We start from the raw sequence: 12162 nt of genomic DNA, 5'->3' as shown, positions 1-12162 counted from the left end.
ACAAGGGTGAGCTAGCACTGACAAGGGGAGCCCACCCCCAGGGACACACCTCCCCTGGCAAGGCTCCCCTTTTCAATTGCTACCAGCTGCAGATTGAGCATGGAGCTTCCTGAACACACGAAGCTACGGGGGACATTTCACATCCAGACGACTACGGGTCCTCTGTAAACATGTCTGTGTAGGTAAGTGCATCCTCGATTCCAAGTTGACTGAAAACGTAATGTAAATCTTGAAAACACTACCCAATCAAATCAGTTGTTCCGGATGCCTGGCAGCTGTTCCCCAGGTAAGTGAGGCAAATGCGCGCATCGGTTCAACCTCGGAAGTGTGGCACATCCGTATCTCATCATCTCACACTCTGCCTGGGCACAACATTCACTGGTGTCCTACCTTAAGTGGTCAGCATAGCTGCTGTCAAGTTGCTGAGAAGTTGGCTGTTGTGAGAATGTACTGGAGAGGGGCTGGGGGAGGGCTCAGTTCTGGGGTAACGGCATTCTCCCCATCACGTTCCAGTTTACAGGCAGAGACTGCTTATTCTTCATATACTTTCTGGCCTTTCATTCTTTTCTTTTTTCTTGAAAAAAACAAAACTCTGGGTCTGGAGAGATGGCTTAGCAGTTAAGGCACTCATCTTTGAAGCCTAAGGACCCAGGTTAGATTCCCCAGTACTCATGTAAGCCCGATGGACAAGAGGGCACATGCATCTGGAGTTCATTTTTAGTGGCTAGGGGCCCTGGAGCACCCATTCTCACTCTCTGTATCTGCCTCTTTCTCTCTCCCCTTCTCTCTCTCACAAATAAATAAAATATCAAAGAAATACCATTGACAACCTTTATAACTATAGACATTATACTATTATTATAATCCCCTCCTACCACTCTCCCATTTTTTATTTTTTTGTTTTATTTTTATTTATTTATTTAAGAGCAGTGACAGACAGAAGGAGGCAGACAGACAGAGAGAGAGAGATAAAATGGGTACACCATGGCCTTCAGCCACTGCAAACGAACCCCAGACTTGTGCGCTCCCTTGTGCATCTGGATAACATGGGTCCTGGGGAATGGAGCCTTGAACTGGGGTCCTTAGGCTTCACAGGCAAGTGCTTAACCACTAAGCCATCTCTCCAGCCCCAACTCTCCCACTTTACTCACCTAAATCCTCCTTCCATGGAATCCCTTCTCCCTTCCAACTAGGACTTTCATTCTTGTTAGTCATTTCTGGACTTTATGCTGAGGTTAACTCAGCAATATATGTCTTTAGAATTGGAGAGATGGCTCAGCCATTAAACACAGTTACTTGCAAAGCCTGACAGCTTGGGTTCAATTACCCAGTACCCAGGCAAAGCCAGGGGCACAAAGTGGTGCATGCCTCTGGAGTTTGGTTTTAATGGCAAGATGCCCTGGTGTGTCCATTCTCTCTCTTTCTCAAATAAATAAAAACATGTAAAAAAATTCACACTTAAAAAAATCCATGCCTTTAGTGAGGACTTGTGACAGAAGCTCTGTGTGTGTGTGTGTGTGTGTGTGTGTGTGTGTGATATGTGGTGTGCATACAGAAGTGCTTGCACAATTGTGTGTGCATAGGTGCACTGTGTGAGCACGCGTGTGCAGGTATGCACACACTCGTGTACTTGTGCACGTGGAGGTCACGTTGGGAGTTATTCTCAGGTACGCCACCTACTTCCTTTGAAACAGTCCCTCACTGGCTTGGCGCTCACCAATGAGGCCAGCGTGTCTGACCAGCAAGCTCTAAGGATCTGCCTGTCTCAACCTCTCCAGCACTGGGACTGCAGGTGTGTGCCACCCCAGCCAGCATTTCACATGGCTACTGGGACCTGAACTCAGAATCCTTGTGTTGGCAAGGTGGATCTTTTACCAACTGAGCTGGCTCCGCAACCCCAGGAATTTGGAAAGAATCAGATATTTCGCAGAGGGAGTCCCACGGCGACTTCTAGTCATGTTTGCTCAGATAGTTTCCATAATCAGCCCTCAAGCTGCTAGTGCGGGTACTTTTGACCATCTGTGCATTTTGCCCTAAGTTCATCAGGAGGTTCAGGAGGGAGGCTGAAGATTCCATGGGGAGGGCATCACAGGGTGGGCCGTGGTGTGCTTGGAGGTGAAGGGTTGCCAGGCAGGCAGGTGGTGCTGGGCGCACTTCAGCTCACTGCAACGTCAGCAGCTTGTGTGTGGCTGTGAAGTGCCCACAGAAATGTGCCCTGGCCAAGGGCAGGAACACAAACATAGCCATGCTGCCTGTCTGCCCGGCCCGGCTGGCCTTTACAGCTCTGTCCTTTTCTGTCCTGGCGTGACGGACACAGCCCCACTTGCTGGCTTTTAAGAGCTAGCCCGTGGGAAGAGAGGAGAGTTCTAACGTGGCCTGTTTTCCCCTTGAAAAGGTGAAATGTTGTCCCCATTCAAGGGTTGGTGCCATCACTTTTCATCATCATCATCATCATTTTTCCTGTACTCAGCTTTGTGAGATCCAAACCCTTCTTTCGCTCAGGAGGACAGTGGCTGGCATCTGCACAGAGCTGATCTCCTCCACATGTCACATTCTCTGCAAAGCCTTCCCGACTTTTCCAACTAGTTCAGGAACTTTGGATACAGGTCTTGACACTTTGATCATCTTGATATATCGTCTTTGCCACTGGCCTGACAGCTGCTCGGGGGAGGAGGATTCTGCTCGAATGGTCTTGTTTAGCCGCGCGGGCCCTGCTGAGTTCCAGGAGGCAGGCGATGGAGGTCGCAGGGAGGAGCGAGGGGAGAGCGCACGCTGCGGGGAGCACGGCGGGAAACCAAAGGCCGTGAGCGCGCAGCACTGAGACCAGCTCATGTGCGTCCGGTGGGAAGTTTCATTTCTGTTATTCACCACATCTCACGGAAAAAACGTGCAGCGTCAACTCGAATCTCACCATGGGCAAGAAAATGAAAAAAAAAAAAAAAGGCAGAAAACTCACAGAGATGTGTGGTTTAGAGAACACGACAAGTTGCAAAGAGAACCTAATAATAGACTGAGGGCTGGGCTTTGGGGAAGATATGCCTGCTTCTTTCTCTCTTGGAAGTACTTCCTTAGGCCTTGTTGACTTTTCCATTGACTTTATTATAGTCGTTGAACTTATGCCAACCTGGCAGTCTAATTTCCTTAGTAAATATTCTCGGTGACAGTTGATTGCTTCATAAAACTTTCATGGGGTAGTAGTTATTCAGACCTTAATAGAGATTAATTTGCCTGTCTGCTATTCCTCTCATATCTTCTCATATCAACTGTAAGCAGTTGGATTCTGCCCAGGAAAATATTTAGAAATGTCAAGGTTAAAGAATCTCAGAAGTTGAAAGGGGCCTGAGTGAACTCCATACTGAAACTAGGAACGCTTGGCTTTGCTTGGGCATAGGGGCAGTGGGAGCTAGGTAGGAGCACACAGCACAATCCCGTTGGAGCCCTGAGGGTCCAGAGCAGAGGAAATTCTCTTTTCCCCTCTTGATTTTGAGGTCATATGAATTAGTTGGCTCCATTAGTCCTACATTGGGAGTGAGTTAGGGTGTGCCAACCGGTCTGAAACTTTCACCAAAATTCATAAAGGAATAAAATTGATGAAAGCTTACATTTAAGAAGAGTAATTTTCAGGCATAATTTTTGGAATCTAACTTCTACTTTAGTTTCATTCATTCACATTGACCCACATTGAATGTGTAAAAAGTTGCCTTGAACAGCTACAGGAGTGTGGCAATTGTAGTGAACTAGTTACTACTTTTAATGAACGCATCACTTGAGAGAGTACGGATCCAGCTCTGAACCTACCAACTAGAAGAAAGTTTGCATTGCCATTTGTGTAGGTGACCACGCACCACCTAGCAAGGAAGCAAATTCCTCAAGCTTCAGAAAGGAATGGACGACTTTTAGGGGCGGGAAGCTGAGCAAAACAAGGTATTCACTGGTCCGCTGCGGAGTCACTGAACACTTGGTGTCAAGGATGTAAAGTGAGTAAGGTCACAGCCCTCTTCCTTTCCAAATGTTCCCTGTTTAGTGTTAATCCAGCTTGGTGGGAAGCACAGGTGGTGAAAAGAGGAGAGGCATTGAGAGAGAGCATTTGGACAGACTTGGAACAGCTCACACTCAGCAAACTCACACAAGCACAGAAAGACAAGTGCCGTGGGTTCTCACTCACCTGTGGTTAGTGAGCTTGAACAGCCTGAGTCGCAGGCATGCCTGCCGGACAACTCACAGGGAAAGATCCGAGGGGTGGGAGGGATGGAAGGGCTGGGGGTGGGTGGGATGGAGGAATATACACAAAACCAAATCTACAATGAACTGGTACCATGGAAGCCTTCGTCCTGGATAGCAGACAGAAAGACATAAACCTCAGTAGAGGCCTGGAGGGGCCATCGGGTAAGAAGAGCCTCGGAGAGGGTGGGATGAAGCCCAATCCTAAAACATTGTCTAGATTGTAACCCCCAGTACCAGAAACTGGTCACAGCCCACGTTGGGTTGTTGTTGGGAGAGGCCTATGAGGTCCCCCAAATAAGTCGGGCTTCTGTCAAAGCACTTGATTACCCACCTGAGGTAAAAGGTAAGACCCTATTGCTGAAGACACCATATGCTGCCGACACAGAACATCAAGAGATCCGGCTCAATCTCCAAGGAAGCTGGCTCCCACATGGTCAGCCAGTACAGTGCTGAAAAGTGCGTCATGAGCTGCTGGGGAAAATGGCCAACAATGTTGTGAGCAAGCAGGGGACACTGCTACATGAAAGTAATCAGTCTGACAAGATGTACATGCCTGTACAATAGTGGCACCCAGCCTAGGTGGGTGCCCAATGGCTCTTTTATTGGCTATGAGATCTGTTCAGTGGAAAGGAACCCATAACTGGAACTGGGAACCGGTCAGAATCCTATAGAGACCAAGATTATGGACTCCAATGAGAATCTCTCAGTAGTCTTTGTTCAAAATGAGGCTATACCCATCAAAATCTCTCTAAATTAACACTGCTTATTCCCTTTAATCTATCCTGATCTTACTCTCTGCAGGAGAATCTGCTTCTGTTTCTCAGAAGGCAGTGAGAGGCAAGGACAACCACAATCTATCAACAGGGCATGAATAGAGAGTGGAATCCTGGGCAGATGAACCACCCCTAGCACAGCAGCGAGGGTTCAGGTGAAACCACAGAGGAACTGGCACTATGGGCAAGAGCGCTGCTTCCACCATGAACCTGACAACCTGCGCCAGAGTGAAGGAGACGGAAACTGAGGAGACGCAACACCTACCAAAGTAGAAATCCTGAACCAGCTGAGAGCTCAAGAGCACGGTAGACTTAAAGCACACCCACAAAGGCTCAGGGAACTTTTTGGAAGAGGGAAGAATGTAAGAGCCGCAGGGTGGGTCCAGAGACATTGCCCCTCTCCACATAATGACTGACTGCTGCTCTCACAGCTCATGATCTACAGCCGCATGGTGAATACCAGCAAGCCTATTAAGGAGGGCCCTCAGTGAAGCGGGGACAGGGAGGACAGAATGATGATACGAACATATGATGTATTTATACAAAATTTCTACTTAATAAAAAGGAAAAACAGACTCAGGAAGGGTTACTATATATTCCAGAATTCTACAGGTAAATGTGCTACAATCAGGACTTGAGTGGTCTGTGCGACCTTAAGTCCTTTCTGAATCATTCATTGTACTTCACCTCACCTCTAAACCTATCTTTATTTTGGTTGTTGATAATATCAAGTGACATTTAATAAAGTACTTTATGATCTTAAGAGAAAAAAGAGAGGGATAGCCTTTGGACTCTGGGTGGTGTGTGGGAAACAGCAGGAAGAAGTCATAAGGTGATGGAAGGAAGATCAAGCTATTGTTAGAACTTCTCCTGCCTTACGATGTCTGCAGCATCATCTATGGGAAATGGCTCTTGTAAATTCACAGATGCTGAACATCCTCTTGGAAGTTCTGACTGTGCACTGGGCCTCTCTGATGGAGGGTGACAGAGGCCAACGCTCCAGTCTGGATGTCTGGAAGCAGGGGCACAGAGAACATAAGAGCCACAGGGTGACATATGTCATTCCCAACCGTGCTGTTGCCTCTCTGAGAAGCTTCCCCAGAGAAACCTGGTTGTTAGGGAAGGGGCCAGATAGAACTCTTAAGACTGGCAGCCGCGTCGATAAGTGAGCAGAATGGTGGTGTTCTTTCTTTGAACTCTCTGAAGGTGAAAGGGAGCTATTTTAGTGAGAAGCTAAGGGCAAGTGAGATGGCCTATACTAGCAACGTTAGAATGGTGAGTGCCGGAAGACAGCTACGTTCCAGTTACACTTGCCTCTCTAGTTAGCAGGGTTATGCACAGATCGAATGCTGCAGAAACAGAAGCCAGTAGGTAGTAAGTTACAGCTAGGAGTGAGGAGTTCTGGGGTTATGTTACATACAGGGTGCTACTTCAGAAAGCTCGAATTAAGGATTTTAAATATTCTTTTTTAAAATTATTTATTTATTTATTTGAGAGCAACAGACACAGAGAGAAAGAAAGATAGAGGGAGAGAGAGAGAATGGGCGCGCCAGGGCCTCCAGCCTCTGCAAACGAACTCCAGACGCGTGCGCCCCCTTGTGCATCTGGCTAACGTGGGACCTGGGGAGCCGAGTCTCGAACCGGGGTCCTTAGGCTTCATAGGCAAGCGCTTAACCGCTAAGCCATCTCTCCAGCCCAGGATTTTAAATATTTTTATCCTAAAGAAATGAGAACTTTTTTTTTGATATTTTTAAATTTATAAACAGAGAGAGATAGAGAGATGAGAGATAGACACACTGGTCATGCAGGGGCCTCCAGTTGCTACAAATGAACTTCAGATGCATGGGCCACTTTGTGCATCTGGTCTTATGTGGGTACTAGGGAAGTGAACCAGGGTAGTTGGGCTTTGCAGGCAAGTGCCTTAACTGCTGATCCATATCTACAGTCCAAGAAATGGGAACTATTCGAGGAGATAGAGACATTAAATCTGATTTAACCATTATACAATGGATACATAAATTGAACTATCACAGAGTATTTCACTAATATATACAATTTTAAAAAATGTTTAAATTTTATTTATTTATTTATTTGAGAGAGAAGTAGAGAAGGAATGGGCATGCCAGAGCTTTAGCCACTGCAAATGAACTCCAGACACATGCACCACCTTGTACATCTGGCTTACATCAGTCCTGCGAATCAAACCTGGGTTCTTTGGCTTTGCAGGCAAGTGCATTAATTACTAAGCCATCTATCAAGCCCAATATGCACAACTTTTATGTAGATGTTAAAATAAATTTAATAATGATTTTTGAAAAGTTGAAGAAGAATGTATTTTATCCTATTTTTCCCATTTCTAGGTTTTGTTATAACTTTTAAGCTGGATCAGTGGTGTATGTGGATCCCATAGCACCATTTCCCCACAAGGCCAAAAGCTTCCAGCTGGTCTTCCTACAGTGTGGGTAAAAAACAAAGTTACTCAGCTGAACAAATTTGCTGTCATCAAGTAAGAACCTTCAGTCGGCTTGCTGTCTTCATCACCAAGACTTTACCTGATTACAAGGATATGACAAAGATGTTTTTCTTTTTTAGTCCAAAAAGTTCTCTAAGACTTTTGATGAAATATTAATATTTTTAAAGCTTTTAGGAAAGACAAAACTAATGTAACATTTATTATAAGTTGCTTTCTTTTTTAATGCATTTGTAATCTCAAGAAAAAAAATACTCTGTAGTTTCCTATAATGAAGACAGAACTTAAAGATGAAGTAATTATATTTTTGAATCATCTTCTATTTACATTAATTTTATTTTATTGATCTACTTGATATTTTGTGGGCACATGTGTACCATGGCACACACATGGAGGTCCAAGGACAGCTCTCAGGCCAGTCCTCCTCACCTTTCACCTCATTTGAGGCAGGGTTTCCTGTAACTCGCTGTTTCTTTGGCAGGCTTCTGGGAAATTCTCTGTCTCCACCTCTTTTCTTGCCGTAAACTTGCTGGGATTACATAAGCTGGCCACAGCTCCTGAATTTTTATGTGGGGCCTGAGGATTTGAACTCAGGAACTCAGCACTGCATGACAGGTGCTTTATCCACTGAGCTACCTTCCCAGCTCCTTTTCACATTAACCTTTATTAAATTATTTTAACTCTCAAAAGGAGTGGGCCAGTATTTGTAAGTTCTTTGCCTGTAGTGTTGCATAGCTCAATCAACCATCCTACCCCAAACTACTTATGGTGTCTATGTATAATTCAGAACTAGAAAGCCCTGTGTTCTCCCCCCGAGTCTCCCAGCAGTACTTTAGGAAACAACTGCTACTGTGTATTTACTGTTCATTCATGGACTCATAGAAATTGGAGTGAAAATACTTAGTTTCTACTGGTTTCTTTTAAAAAGTCTACTTTTTCAAAGGGCTGGAGAGATGGCTTAGCAGTTAAGGCACTTGCCTGCAAAGCCAAAGGACCCTGGTTCAATTCCCCCGGACCCACGTATGCCAGATGCACAAGGTGGTGCATGTGTCTTGAGTTCATTTGCAGTGGCTGGATGTCCTGGTACACTCATTTTCTTGCTCTCTCTCTCAAAATAAATAAGATATTTAAAAAAATCTACTTGTTCTTGTTTCTTAATCTTTTGTGACTATTTTATAGATGTTATATTATTTATGGGAGAGGGAGGGAGAGAAAGAGAGAAAGAGAGAAAAAATAGGCACCTAGGTCTTCTTGTTGCTGCAAACAAACTTCAGGCAGATACATGTGCCACTTTGTGCATCATGGGTCCTTGAGAATTGAACCCAGGCCAGGAGACTCCCAATTCCTAAGTGAGTGTTTATCTCAATACAAAACACATTTTATTAAAATTATTGACACATATGAATTGAATATGAGGATCCAGTCTCTTCAACCTTCACGACTGGCTCTCTGATCTACGTGCGGTGAACATCATTTTATAGCTCACTTCTCAAGCTAGTATCAACCACCGTGTCTGACCTTAGTCATGAAAGCGGGGGAGACAGCCTGCTCGGCTCTGCACACACTGGCTGGATCCACAGTGGTGAGGGTGGTGGAATGCCCCACCATTTTCAACTAGCCTTTCCCTCGGCCTCATCTTAAATAACCCCCTATCCCAAAGAATCCATCTTTACGAGAAGAGAATTCTTTTCAACCTGGGCTGTAAGTGTGGATGGGAGTAGAATATCAATGCCACATTTGAGTTTCTCAGAAATTATCCAACCTAAGCGTCTAACAGTGAAACACTAAGCTACAACTGAATTTCTCTACTCCAGAAAGCCACAGACACCTTAAATTATACTTTAAATCATGCAGTTTTGATGGATGGCCTAAAATACCCCTTCTTCCCATGTTGTCCCAAGTTCTTGACTGTTTCTTATTATTTTTACTTCATTTTAGAAGAGAGAATAGGTAGGGAAGAAAGACATATGATCAAGTGTAATTCATATGTTTTACAAACTTCCCTTTGCAGCGCTGAAAGGAAGTAGTAGTCTCATGATTTTAAATATTTAAATATGAAGAGCCAAGGGAAGACTCCCAAAGAGCCAGGAGAGAGGAATATGGGAGGAGAAAAACAAAAGTCAACTTGGAAGAAAGCCGATATGTAAATGAGCCTCTGCCCTTTCACATCCCAAGTCTCCAGCTCCTGAAGTCACTCAGCATCACCTCATATCAGGCGTCTGTGCTCAGGGCCGGCGGAGGGCAAGGCTCTGGGAGACCACACCCAGCACTCCAACCAGCACCACATATCTTATCAGATTGGCGTCGCAGTCAGGGGATGACAGGAGGGCATGGTTCTCATGATCAGGCTCTTGGAGACTGCTCCCAGTATTCCCAGTTGACATATGGCAGACAGCACCAACAGGAAATTCTACTTTATCCCACTCATGGATGAAACCTCAGATTTCTTATGTGAAACTACTCTGACTTGAGACTTGATTCAGCTGCAGAAACTGTTCTTTTCAAACCCTACTTTAAGGGGCTGGAAGAAAGGGACTGACCAGGAAAGGGAGCCTGAGTTTGTCCCCTTAAGAAGGTCTAATAATGTTAGAGACTTCTTTTTTTTTTTTTAATTTTTTTTTTATTTTTTCAAGGTAGTGTCTCACTCTGGCCTAGGCTGACCTGGAATTCACTCTATAGTCTCAGGGAGGCCTCGAACTCACAGCGATCCTCCTATCTCTGCCTCCTGAGTGCTAGCATTAAAGGTGTGGGCCACCATGCCTGGCTAATATTACAGAATTTACATATAGCATGAATTTTAGGCTAGATATTGTTGTCCACTTGGCAATTAATTTAAGATTAAGTTTTGAAGAACACAAACTCTATGACCGTAAAATTAAAATGAAACTAGAAGAAGCAAGTTCAATAGACCTTACATGTTTCTCCAAATAACTCAATGTTCTGACTGTGGGAGGAATATCCTTAAAATCACAAGGCAATGGGTAAAGAGATCAGGGCTCTAGGTTTGGCTTCTCACTCTGGGTGAACTTGACCCAGCCTCCTTTGACTTCGGCATCCTCAAGGGAGCTGCTGACAACCGCCTATACTGAAATGCCATGCTCTTCTGTGGAGCTTGGCATCTTTTGAAGTGGAAGGCAGCTTGACTTGACAAGCAGAAATGATTTTCATTAAGCTGTTACATTCTATGTATCTGCAAAGGTATGAAAGCTCACACAAATTTAATGATATCCTATACTGAACCCAAGAAATCATTATATTGAAACAACAGAGTGAAAAGGCTTTTAACTTTCATTCCAGATAAAATGTTAAATTTCACAGAAAGTTGTTATAGTTTCAGGTTTTTCTCTGTCATTATAAAAATTAACATTCAAAGAAATCCTTTTCTTTTTAAAAGTTTATTCACTGGAGAGAGAAAGTATGGGTGCTTCATGGCCTCCTGCCATTGCAAACCTGAGGATCTGGCTTTGCTTGGGTACTGTGGAATCAAATCTGTGCCCTCAGGCTTTATAAGCAAGTATCTTTAAATATTTCATTTACATTTATTTATTTGGCAGAAAGAGAAAGAGAGAGAGAGGGAAAGAGAGAGAAAGAATGAGTGGGTGTGCCAGCCACTGCAAATGAACTCCAGATGCATGCGCCTCCTTGTGCATCTGGCTAACGTGGGTCCTGGGGAATCAAACCCGGGTCCTTTGGCTTTACAAGCAAACACCTTAACTGCTAAGCCATCCCTCCAGCTCTCCTTTTCCTCATATTTGTTATTGTATATTGTATATTGGTCATAGCCTTGGGATAATGATGTCAAGGTGACAGGTTTGGGTCCTGTCTAGACTAGCTTGTTTCATTCCATTTATGGATAAAGACTCTATGTCTCTCAGGCACACTTGCTTTCCTTACTACTGCTACCAGGAGAAATTGCGTAGAAAGATTGGTTAAAAGCCATGCTTTGGGGCTGGAGAGATGGCTTAGTGGTTAAGCGCTTGCCTGTGAAGCCTCAGGACCCCGGTTCGAGGCTCGGTTCCCCAGGTCTCACATTAGCCAGATACACAAGGGGGCGCACGTGTCTGGAGTTCGTTTGCAGTGGCTGGAAGCCCTGGCGTGCCCATTCTCTCTCTCTTCCTCTATGTGTCTTTCTCTCTGTGTCTGTAGCTCTCAAATAAATAAATAAATAATGAACAAAAAATATTAAAAAAAAACCTATAAAAAAAGCCATGCTTTGAAATTAGGAAATTGAGATCACATTATCCTATGGAAGTGAGATACAGTGTGATGTTGCTAAATAGCTCATTTAAAATGAACTGGTCACAGATCCCAAACAAGCAAACAAACAAACAAACAAAACTTGTTTTTGCTTGTGTATGCATATGCATATATATGTGTGTGCATATGGAGGCCAAAGTTGGTGTCCTCCTCAATTTCTCTCTACCTTATTATTGAGATGAAGTCTCCCAATGAACCCAGAGCTCACTGATTTGGCTGGTCTAGCTCGCCAGCATGACCCACAGATCCATCTATCTCCGCCTCTGACTGCAGGGATCATAGACTCATGCCATCACACCTGGCCTTAATGTGGCCACTAGGGGTCTGCACTTAGGTCCCTATGCTTGCATGACAAGCACTCACTGAGTCATCACCCCAGCACATTTTTCTTGTAACTTTAGCGAAACATTGAAACAATGCACAGATTGTAGACACAAT

At 44.5% G+C, this 12162-nt stretch overlaps 1 protein-coding gene across 4 annotated transcripts in view; it reads right to left on the bottom strand.

The window, feature by feature from the left end:
- Positions 1–12162, bottom strand: part of Agtr1 (angiotensin II receptor type 1) — a 47376-nt gene that overhangs the window by 3100 nt on the left and 32114 nt on the right. Inside the window, exon 1 of one of the 4 annotated variants that reach the window (XM_045131264.1) lies at positions 4556–4664. The exons of 2 other annotated variants lie outside the window; for them this stretch is intronic. The gene's annotated coding sequence lies outside the window, so the exon portion shown is untranslated. Of the gene's footprint in view, positions 1–390; positions 505–4555; positions 4665–12162 lie in introns of those variants that run through there. One more of the 4 variants, XM_045131265.1, reaches the window with a different exon arrangement.

Source organism: Jaculus jaculus, chromosome 12 (assembly GCF_020740685.1).
Source record: "Jaculus jaculus isolate mJacJac1 chromosome 12, mJacJac1.mat.Y.cur, whole genome shotgun sequence".
NCBI classification, from domain to species: domain Eukaryota; kingdom Metazoa; phylum Chordata; class Mammalia; order Rodentia; family Dipodidae; genus Jaculus; species Jaculus jaculus.
Note: the sequence above shows the minus strand (reverse complement) of the source record. Positions and strands in the feature narration are given on the sequence as shown.